General features: G+C 32.4%; 1 protein-coding gene and 1 pseudogene across 1 annotated transcript in view; one reads left to right on the forward strand and one right to left on the reverse strand.

Moving 5' to 3' along the window:
• The window catches only part of LOC126764215 (proton-associated sugar transporter A-like), a 99,236-nt gene that overhangs the window by 64,670 nt on the left and 22,844 nt on the right, over positions 1-11,722 (reverse strand). The gene's annotated exons all lie outside the window — the stretch shown is intronic.
• LOC126764240 (NADH dehydrogenase [ubiquinone] 1 alpha subcomplex subunit 9, mitochondrial-like) lies at positions 8,555-9,808 on the forward strand (annotated as a pseudogene).

Consider the following 11,722-nt stretch of genomic DNA (forward strand, 5'->3'; position numbering starts at 1 on the left):
AAGATTTAATAATATATAAACGTTTTTAAATATAATGTTGTTGTCCGTCCTTTGGCAGCAACGAACATGTTCAATTTTGAACACTGGTAAAATATGCATTGTAAATATTTTTTTCTACAAATATAAGTAAAAGGATTCAAAATAAACGTATATTAGTGGAGTTTTATTTTTTTTTCATAAAGAAGATGGCCATGCGGTAGAGGGTTAAGGAATGTGCGCTTACAGATTCCCTTTTTTACTATGCGCAAACGATGTTGCATATAATTTATATGTAGATCGGTATACATAAGTACTTATATTTGTTATGAAAGTAAATAAGTATGTACATATGTATATATTTTAGAATTGAGCTATTTTATGATGAATTCCATAAAATCTTTGCAAATATGTATATAATTCAAAAAGATTTGTATTACTATCTAAATATGCATTTTATATAGGTTTGGTACGACATATGTATACTATGTACATATGTATTTATATACTTAAATAAATATTTGCTTTGGTCATTAAACTTTTCGATATCATGTTAAAAGACCAAGCAGTCGCACATTTGCCCATACATAAGTATATAATTATGCGTGCATGTAAACAAATATAAAAGAACCATACGTATAATGTTTGTAAATTTGTCTACATGCAACAAATGTATGTAAATATGTACATTCAATGCTTTATGGGAAATTTCCGTTGACGCGGACAACCAATGGCGAAGCTCATATTTTTTGCTTTCATGTCAAAGAGTCAATGTGTCGAAAGAATGACGCGACGACAAAGCTTCACAACATTGTGTTGTTAGTAGAAAATCCGAGCTGTGTCAAAAACACAAACGAACGATCGCCAATTACCACTGCTTCCCTTGACGCTGTACCAGCTTCGCCCACAAACCAGCGTAGATATGTAAGCATGTTTGTGTGTGAGCTTACATACATATCGACGCAGATTTTTCCAAGCCGTGTAACAATATTTTTTACATTCCTTGACAAATACAGTCAATCCTTGTTAGAGCCACAATCAAAGATACAGATTTTTGTGGTTTGTTAAAAATAAAAATATAATATGGCACATAATAATAATATTCAATATTCCTCTGTACACATAAATCAGAGGTATATTGAACATTTTCTTTGACTCATTTCTTGACTTGAAAATCGACAAATAAACTATGTTGTCAATTTTATTCTAAAATATTTTAATACTTATATTTGCGGGGTTGTCACTTTTTCCTTCTCATACAAATATCAGAAATAGTTAAATTTATGATTTTTAGCTTTTGCCATCGCCGCGAAAAGACGCTTGTGGGCAAAGGCTTGTTCGGGGAGATGTGATAGTGTTTGTTTTTATGAATGAAGCAAGTTTGCCTGTTGAAAGTGCGCTTTCGTTCGTGAATGAAAATATTGTTGTTAGGTGTTTTTCTACATATTTGGACATTGACTATTTGGCTGCCATATTGACTTGTGACGTTGCTGGCGCTATTTGAAACCATTGTTGTTTTTGTAGAACAGTATTTGTAATTTTTGCGGGTGGCATATCTACATGTGAACGCATATAAATATGTACATATGTTGTGTATGCATTATTTGTGTGGAAATATCATACGCACATATTTACATGTGTACGCATATATGTAAGTATGCATGATGCTATTTCCAACGATTGTTTTTTTTGTAAAGGAATGTTTATAGTTTTTGAGGGTGATATATTTACATGTATACGTATACGCATATTTGTATGTTGGTTGGTGTATACATTATTTGTTGGGCAATGCCGCACACATATGCATATGTACATAAAGAGCAGTGCGCGCACACTTTTTACTGATAAATGATAATATCACGAATTGAATTTGAAGTGTACTTACATATGTATGTATGTAATTATGTGCTAATATGTAGATGCGTAGGAAAATTTAAAGGAAGAAATGTAATTATTAGGATATATACATATGTATATCGCATATATGTATATAAAAACATATTCAAATATGAAATTATATTATATTACCTAGCATAAGAAAATAAAATAAAATATTTAAAAATTAACTGTTATTCACACATGAACTACATATATATATATTGAAAATAACATTATTTATTCATAAAAATACACAAAATGATAATCATATCAATTAATATGAAGGCATCTAAACGTATAAAATTATATGCAAAAGGCCAGCATACGTCTGTAATAGCAATGTATATTTCTGAGCATAATTTTCATTAAATGCTCAGCTCTGTTCACGCGCCACTGTTAACATTTCTCCTTCCGAGCTAGCTGTGGTGAAACACGCTCATCGCATTTTGTTAGCTTTTGACAGTTTACACGCTTGTCCAGAGAACATAAAAACATAGAGAAGGTGCAGGTTCGACAGCGAACATTTCTTAGATTTATAGTGAGGAATTCACCTCACAGCTATAGAAGTAACGCTGTAAAATGTTAACATTTTTAACAGTTCTCCACATATTCAACAAAGAATATGACGAGAAATAAATATATGTATGTATTTACGGCATATGATGACATGGCATATATGCCGAAGCAGAGAAGATGAATAGAGATAAATATATGCGAAAAATGTGTACAAAACACACCTCTCACACAGAGAACATAAACAAATTTTTTATGTTCTTGTCTCACATGCCCAAGAATATGAAGAGACATAAATATATGTATGCATGCTCCTTATGATGCTCCCAACAACAGCATTGTGATATTTTCATGCTTCAATTTTTCTTATGTATGCATGTGTATGCAAATATGTATTCTTTTGCGTTTTGCCGTCGGCAATTCAATATTGACATGTAAACATAATTATGATATGAATATAATTTTGTATGAATGCATGCATAGTAATATTTATAGTCAATTTGGACTTGCATATTTAATAATTTTCTTTGATTTTTACATAATATATTATACTAATAAATATTTTTGTACTATATTATATTTCCTACTAATAGAAATTAAATTTATCACAACAATATATACATATGTATGCATGTACATATGTACATCTTCTATCATATTAATCTTATGTCTCTGCACATGCTCATATCATAATCTTATTATTTACATATACGCATGTGCGAGTTAAGGATTGTATTCCTTATAATAGTAACAAACATCAAAATAACCTTTTGTTTCAGTAAAGTGAATGCAGAAACAACCTTGAGTTCCAACAATTGAAATGCACTATCACTACAACAATCAATCCTAAACAAACAAGTATCAAAACAACATTGAGTTTGAGTACCGCAACAACCTTATCTTAAAACAAAGCAAATGTTTTTAAGCAAACAATATATACAAGTATGTAAACAAACCTAAACATATAATACATTCTGTATTTAAACAAACTATCAACTAGTAATAAGTAAATATACTAGTTAGTATAAATAGAAATAAGAAACATGTAATAAGTTAGTCTTAAGAGTATAAATAAAGGTACACATTTCGGTGCAGCTCAAAATATATTATTTCGACTCATTTTTACTTATGGCAAAAATTAACTTGCGCATTCAGAAATTCAAATCATGATTTTATTGCTTATCAATATATTACATGCGCGCATTGAGCTGCATGTTCATATCTACATTCATATATACTTATGTGTACATGTCTTTGTGTACATTGCCGAACAAATAATGCACAAGCATACAAACATACATATGCGTACACATTTGAATATGTCACCAACAAAAAATTGAAACATTGTTCTACAAAAACAATTGTCTCAAATAACAGAAGCATCACAAGTCAATATGGCAGCCAAATTGGCGAAGGACAAATGTAGTAAATTTTACAACAAAAACGATTTCATTCATAAACGCAGGCGCAAATTCCACAAGCGACCTCGCTTCATTCATAAAAACAGACGCCGTAACATCTGGCTGGTTTGTTGGCGGAGCTGTACAGCGGCAAGGGAAGCGGTGACAATTGGCGGCCATTCGTTTAATTTTTTCGGCACAACTTGGATTTTCTATCATCACACAAGTGCTGAACACAATGAGTGCGACAGACTGCAAGGGACATTTGTCAAATATTAAAACACTCACGTTCTTAGGGACACATTTATTGAGGCAGCTACACAACTACATAACTGTGTCCATAAGAACATGTGTATTCGCGCTCAATGTGTTCAGCACTTGACTCTTTGACAAAGCGCCAGTTTCGGCCATTGGTTGACCGTGACAACGGAGATGCGAAAGATGCCTGCGACACTTGCTATTATGAATGTATGTACATATGTATGTGGCTCGCATTTGCTTTCGTAAACATACAGACAAATCCCTGCAAAACTTGCGTGACCGAAACTCCAATACATTTACACAATTTTTACTTGTCACTAACACTCCCTCACAAATCTTTGATTGAAAACGATGGATGTGCAAGCGTACAGCATGATACCGTGAATTTGACGTTTGATTGTTCGTTGTGACAAATTAAATTCGAAGAAAAAAAGAATTCGGTTACAAACGCGTCAATAATTGAGAATTGTGCAGATTTGTGCTTGTGCATATTTATGCAAATAATTGTGTTTCTTTAATATGTGTGAATATTTTGTGTCTTCAAGTGCAATAATATTTGGAAAAAGGGTGAGTAAAACAAATACTGATTCAGTATGAAGAAAAATACATGTACTGCATATATGAGCCGGGAAAAAAAGGCTTTTAATCTTTGTGTATCTAAATTTGTGAAAATTTTTGAAAATTTGTGAAAAAGATGTAAATTTTGATTGTGTTCCTGATGTGGAGGAATGCCGTTCACTAAGCTCCCTTGATTTTCCTTCAAATTGCAGTGATAGCTATGTTAGTGATAGGAATAATAGTGATAGCGAAATTTTAAAAGTGATAGAAAATAATTCATTTAGTTTAGAATTAAAAGCTTAGGCTTTAAGAAATAGGATATCCCATAATACAGTAACCGATCTTCTGAAAACGTTGCGAAAAATAGGTTGCACAGATTTACCTCTAACGGCTAAAAGTCTCCTAGGTACCAGCCGAAAAAAAGTAAATATTCAACCGATTCCAAGTGGAACTTTTTTATATAGAGAAATTCAAAATCATTTTGAGAGAAATTCATTTCCTCAACTTGAAAATGAAAATAATATTGTGCTAGATGTGGGAATAAATGGCCTGAAATTATTCAAGAATTCGAATAAAGTATTGTGGCCTATTCTAGCATCGATAGTTAATTTTCCAAACGAATTGCGGTTTACACTTGCGTGCTTTTCGGGAACAGAAAAACCTTTGAGCATTAATGATTTTTTAAAAGAATTTTGTGAAGAAGTAAATTATTAAAAAAAAAATGGTCTTCTAATTGGAACTTATCCCGGAAAGAAAAAATTTGATATTCGTTTGTTTTGCTGCGATGCTCCCGCTCGAGCTTTTGTTTCAGGTGTGCAGTCGCACACTGGAAAAAGTAGCTGTTCTAAATTTGATCAAGTGGGTGACTACAAAGAAAGGAGAGTTTGTTTTTCAAAACAAATAAAACATTTAGGAACTGACCAATCTTTTAAAAATAGAAGTGACAGATCACATCACATTAATCCTTTTAAATTTAGAGAAAGCATTTTAGAGTCCGGAAATTTCAAAATGGTTTCCCAATTTCCTTTAGACCCAATGCACCTCGTAGATCTTGGTGTATGTAAAAAGTTGCTTCAATTGTTGATTAAAAAGGGCAATATAAACGTAAGCAAGGTTAACGAAAAAATAACATTTCTTTCCAATTTAGTTCCTTCAGAGTTCGCTCGAATATGTAGAAGTTTAGATGAAATCAGCAATTGGAAAGCGACAGAGGTTAGGCAGTTCTTATTGTATATAGGTATATTTGTCCTAAAGGATTGCACTGGTGGTGACCATTACTACCATTTCCTCTTATTGCACGCAGGTATAAGGCTACTATCATGCAAGAAGTCTTATAGCACTGAAGCCAATGTTGCCCAACCAATCTTGGAAGAATTCGTTGATTTGTTTGGAAATATATACGGTGACCATTTAGTTAGTTACAATATACATGGTTTACTCCATTTAACTGACTGTACCAAGCAATATGGTCTTCTAGACAACTTTTCCGCTTACAAGTTTGAAAACCACATGCAATATTTAAAAAAAACTTATAAATAAGCCCAATAAAATCCTGCAGCAATTACATTCAAGGCTAGAAGAAAGAAATATTCCAGATTTTACTTGCAATAAAATATCAAAAATTAATTCGTTTAATATAAATTTTAAAAAAGAAAAAGACGCCTATTGTTTTAATCAAAAGTTAGGCCCCATAAAAGTTACAGGCATGACAAAGGAATCTGGTATCGCAACTTTATCGGCACATTGTTTCTTGGGTGTTGAAAACTACTTTCAAGAACCATTGGAATCGTCATCTGGTTTAGGTATTTTATTGGCAGATAAATTGGACTCACATTTGCTTAAAATAGAAAAACACGATATAGTTTATAAATATTTTTCTATTCCACATGAGGGCAAGTTTCTTCTAATTCCGATTTTACATCATCTATTTCATGAATTTTCAAATTAGTACCACTGTAATTATTGTATCCCGGAGGTATTTTATTATATTATGTAAAGTTGTTTAAAATGAATTTTGATGCTGCCCAATTTTTATTTCTTAATCCGATATTCACCACCGCTTTTTGATGACACCTATTTGGAGGAATGCCCAACAACTTCTTCGACTCCCGTAAAAGATACATGTAAAATTGTCATTTTAGTTTTCAATTTATTTTTACGCATTTGTTATTGTAGAACAATTGACATTTAAACGGAAGAAATTCAACATTTCTGGTTGTTACAACTCAGAGGCAAGCTTCTCAAAGCAGCAAGGAAACAATTTACCTGTGGATGGAAATGGTAATCCAATATATTGTTAAAATGCATTTCTTAAAAATTTTTACTTTATTATGTTTACACCTTTTTCAGATGTTTTTAACATGTTAAAAACTATTTCCCCCCAAGTACAAGAGTTGTCATCTGTACACAGACGAATTCCCGACTTTGTGTAACTGGGTAGGGGAGGCAAGCAACCGCTTTAAAAGTTTCTGTTGTCTAACATATTATATGGTAAATTTTATACATACATATTTACCTAAAAAGATGTATTTTAAATTGATTTTTCATTACATTTTTTATAGATTCTTTCATCACTTGTGGACTTGCAAATTTCGACCAACAAATGCGAAAGTCCATCGAAATGAGCCACCATAAATTTAACCAAAAAAAATATAGAAAGCGAAAAGCTGAAGAATGATAACATTGTAATAATTTTTTAGACATATGTATGTATATCTATATAAATAAAAATGAATTGTTGTTCGTTAGTCTGATTAAAACTCGAGAAGGGCTGGGCCGATTGAGCTGACTTTGGTTTTAAAATGTTTGTCGTAATCCGGGGTAGGTCTAAACGGTGAGCAAATAAGGAAAAATTAAGAGTAAGATAGAGAAAAACGACAATTCCATTTTCCCATATAAAAGTTGACCACTTACTTCCTGTCAAACATTTGACGGTATTTGTACTCTCAGTTCCACTGGAATTGAAGAACGCATTAAAACAAGACTTTTGAATCGACAACATAATATCAACTTTGCTCATAACATCGTGTATTTAAATTTCAATTTCAAATTTCAAAATATATAAATATAATTAATGTGTTGACATATTTGATGGTGCCAACCTTACAGTGTTACCAACTCTCAAAAATACTTTTATTATAATAACGGGGCATCTCTGCCTGTGCAGACTTCACATTGCTCATTGCTTACTAGATATAGAATACTACATAGTTTGCCATATATGGTAAGCTAGAAGCTGTCTTTTCAGAAGTTTAACAGCGCAGTTTTCATTTGTATGAAAATTTCGAAGAGGCAACATATTCCACATATGCCGACGGCATTTTAATTTCGGTAATATGAAAATTAGAAGAGCGAGTTAAGACGGTTGTGTTATATTATAAAAATAAAGTACATTTTCAAAATAACATTTAATATTTAGTTTGTTAATTTATAGAAATATTATGGAAATTGGGTTGTGAAGTCTTAAACTTAATAAACTTATACAGGCATGAATCAAAATATCATTTCTCATTTTAAATTTATTATTTTAATTGGTATATAAAAGTTATGCCACAATTATTATATAGTAGTCCAAAAATATAAATTCTTATTTTTCCAAGAAATACTTTTGCAAAAAAAGGATCTTTATCCTTTGTTATTATCTTATTTTTTCCAAAAATACATTTGTAAACAAAAGGATATTTATCCTTTTTTTATGTTCCACATAAAAGATTTAAGGAGTTCAAGAGCTGAAAACGTGCCCTACATCAGCTACCTACCCGACGGCATTTCGCAAATGACAAAATAAATTTTTCAAGAGCTCAAAGCATACGCTACATCATCTCGAACCTACCTACCCTACGCTTTTGCGCAAATGATTATATCATGATAGCAAATGCCCACATACAGATTTGGCAATGGCAATAACAGTTAGTATTCTATAAATTCTATCCTGTCGAGATGCCCTGAAATAAGTGTATCCGAACGTTCCATTGTTTTGTCATCTCATGTAAAAAGCACGGTAGAGGAGGAGTAAGGTCACTATCAGCTGATGTTATGTAAACAAAGGCACAGCTGAGAGGTGCCACTGTAGAAACGTCAAGTGTAGTCCGGGGTTGAGTTTCTATTGGAATCCAAGATGGCCGACTTTTAATCAAGATGGCTGACTTTTGACCGGAAAATGGTTGCATTGTATTATTTTCTTAAAATTTATGGAAAAGTTGTCCCAAAAATATTGGTTATATATAAAAGTTTAATATATTTTCAAAAGAAAATCGTTTTATTTTAATATATATTCTTAAATATGAGAACAATATGAGCTAATACATTAAAAATTAAGTTTTTTATTTATGCCTCTTTTTAACTTACCACAGTAATAAATGTTCACCACAGAAAAATGTTACGAACAAATAAGCAACCATGCCGAATAGTGGGGTCCAGATTATGCTCATTCACAGCCATATTTACATTTTTGCCATCGTAACGAAGGTTTTTGCAAGACAATTTGTTTGAGTTTATTTCATGGTTAAATGCTTTACGATGGTTTATATAGTTATTTGAATCTGAAAGAAGTGTGCAAATTTCCCTTGAGACGATAAATAACAGATCGGGTTGGGATTTTATTCCAATAAAAGTACGGAATAACTAAACATGGCCTCGTTAATACTGCTGCGTAATGGGTCAGGTGCTGTTCCAATTTTATGATTTAAGAGATGTAAAAGCGATACGCGATGCTGTGAAGTACTCAAATGTATTTATGAACTTAGTTGGTCGTGAATTCGAGACAAAATCTTAAATTCAATGACGTGCTTGTGGAAGGTGCACGTCGCATTGCTAGGTAAGCTAAAATTAAACTTTATTTCAAAAGATTTACCTTGTAATTTTTATTTTTTTTATAGAATCAGCAAAGAAGCTGGTGTAGAACGTTTGATTATTTGTCTGCTTTAAACGCTAGTCCCAAACCAATGAGCTTTGTGTTTGAAGGTGGAAGTAACCTTTTGAAGAGCAAATACTCCGGTGAGCACATTCGGATGTTGTACGAGCTATTGTCAATTGCGCTTAGGATACCGATACTGCTGTTCAGCTTTATTAAGCTGTTGTGTAGGTTTTGACAAAATTGAATTTACATACTTTCTAATATGCTAAACACCCACCTTGCAGACCAAAGCGTTACCAGTTGAGCGAATTAATTGACTGGTTTCATCGTGTTATGCGCAAAAATGAAAAATGGTGGGGATACCGTCATTAAGACATGCGTTGCGATCCTACCTTCTTATTGAAAGCCAAGTTCACTGAGCTTATCTGTCCTGAACAACCTATTGGTGAGCTACATACGGAACGAGTCGATCGCGAATGTATTACCGATGTCGTTCCCTCCGACATACCGTGGTTGAAGAATTTTGGTGTACAATTGACCTCCATGGAGGAGCAAGTACCATGGGAATTGTGACCATATCGTGCTGCGCATTATTATGATGCCGAATTGGGAGAGTGGGGGGAACCAGCTCCACCAAAACCGATAGAACATCGGGAAGAACTACGCAAATAATAAACAACGCTCATCAAATGAAAGTTGGCAGCGTTGGTGACGAAGCAGCGATTTGAAAAGAAACATTTGCATCTACGCGAATTACAATTCGTCTTTACATCTAGTGAAATTATGGTCGATTATGAATGGTGTGGAAGTTGATATTTAAACTTAAAAAAACAAATAAATGTAATTTGGCTAATAATGAACCGCTATTAAAAATTAAATAATTTGAGTTGTATTTTTAATTGGGCCAAACAAGTTATTATCGATTTGAATAATTTCAAACGGAATATATTTCGAACAATCATTTATTTTTTTAAATACTATGCCAGTTAGCATGGCAAAATAGTGTTGCGTAAGCTAATTTAAACTACTTTTTACTACTATATAGATATTGCAAATTCAAAAAATATTTTCTTTAAGAATCCTTTTTATTTAAAAACTTAGCTTAGAACTATAAAACAATGTGGTAAATCTGTTAGGATAATCAAACACTCCATTTGGGAACGAGTAGGATTCCTGATCGCCGGCATATAGCTAAATTCTGACATATAAAACGTATACGTAGTTTGTGATTACAAAAATGTATACTTAAAATTCAGAAAACATGGCTATTATAATTATCTCTTGATTTATCTTACAGTAAAAAATTGTGTTTTACTGTTCAGACAAATTATTATGATATGTAATACCAAATTTTTCCACAATAGTTATCTCTTTTGGTACACTCATTATCAAAAATAATTTTCAATTTGTCCATGAATAAATTAACTACAACGCTTAAAAATATATAGCATAATTATTTATATCAAGAAGATATAATTAAATCTTTTGATAACAGCATTAAACTTCATTCTATAACAAAAATTGAAAATAGTATTTATACATGTACAAATTTAGTACTATAAATTTATAATTTTATATTATAGCATTTTCGCTTTCTGCAACCCGTTTTGACCTCTCGCCACCCTTATTCACCAGAGGTGGCCATGATGTTTTATTGTGAACGTACACTTGAGGGGTAGGTTAAGGACTGTGAATGGCTCTTTTTTCTATTGTGAATGGGACTTTCCCTACTCCTCTATACTATGGTAAAAAGCACGTGTATCCGAACGTTACATTGTTTTGTACATACATTTAGAGACTTTTTGCTGCGCTCCTACTTTAACATCCTTGGTTTTGTCATCTCATGTTAAAAAAAAGAAACATTTAATTGGAGAAATAAGAAAGTAATAAGTAAGTAATAAGTGTATCCGTACGTTCCATTGTTTTGTCATCTCATGTAAAAAGTACGTGTATCCGAACGTTACATTGTTTTGTCCATAAATTTAGAGACTTTTTGCTGCGCTCCTACTTTAACATCCTTGGTTTTGTCATCTCATGTTAAAAAAAAGAAACATTTAATTGGAGAAATATTGAAATACTGCTAAAAGTGATTTTCTTCTCGCTGCTTACAATGCCGAGGAAAAGAAAACGACCTGACATAGGTCGTCGAAGTCGTGTAAATGTGCAACGAGCTACTTTACGCTCCAACCGCACTAATGACCAGCGAGATGCTGATAATGATAACAGTCGTACAAGAATGGGAGAATTACGTTCAAGAGTAAATAACTATCAAGTGGATAGG

Source organism: Bactrocera neohumeralis, unplaced genomic scaffold, assembly GCF_024586455.1.
Source record: "Bactrocera neohumeralis isolate Rockhampton unplaced genomic scaffold, APGP_CSIRO_Bneo_wtdbg2-racon-allhic-juicebox.fasta_v2 cluster09, whole genome shotgun sequence".
Classification (NCBI taxonomy): Eukaryota; Metazoa; Arthropoda; class Insecta; order Diptera; family Tephritidae; genus Bactrocera; species Bactrocera neohumeralis.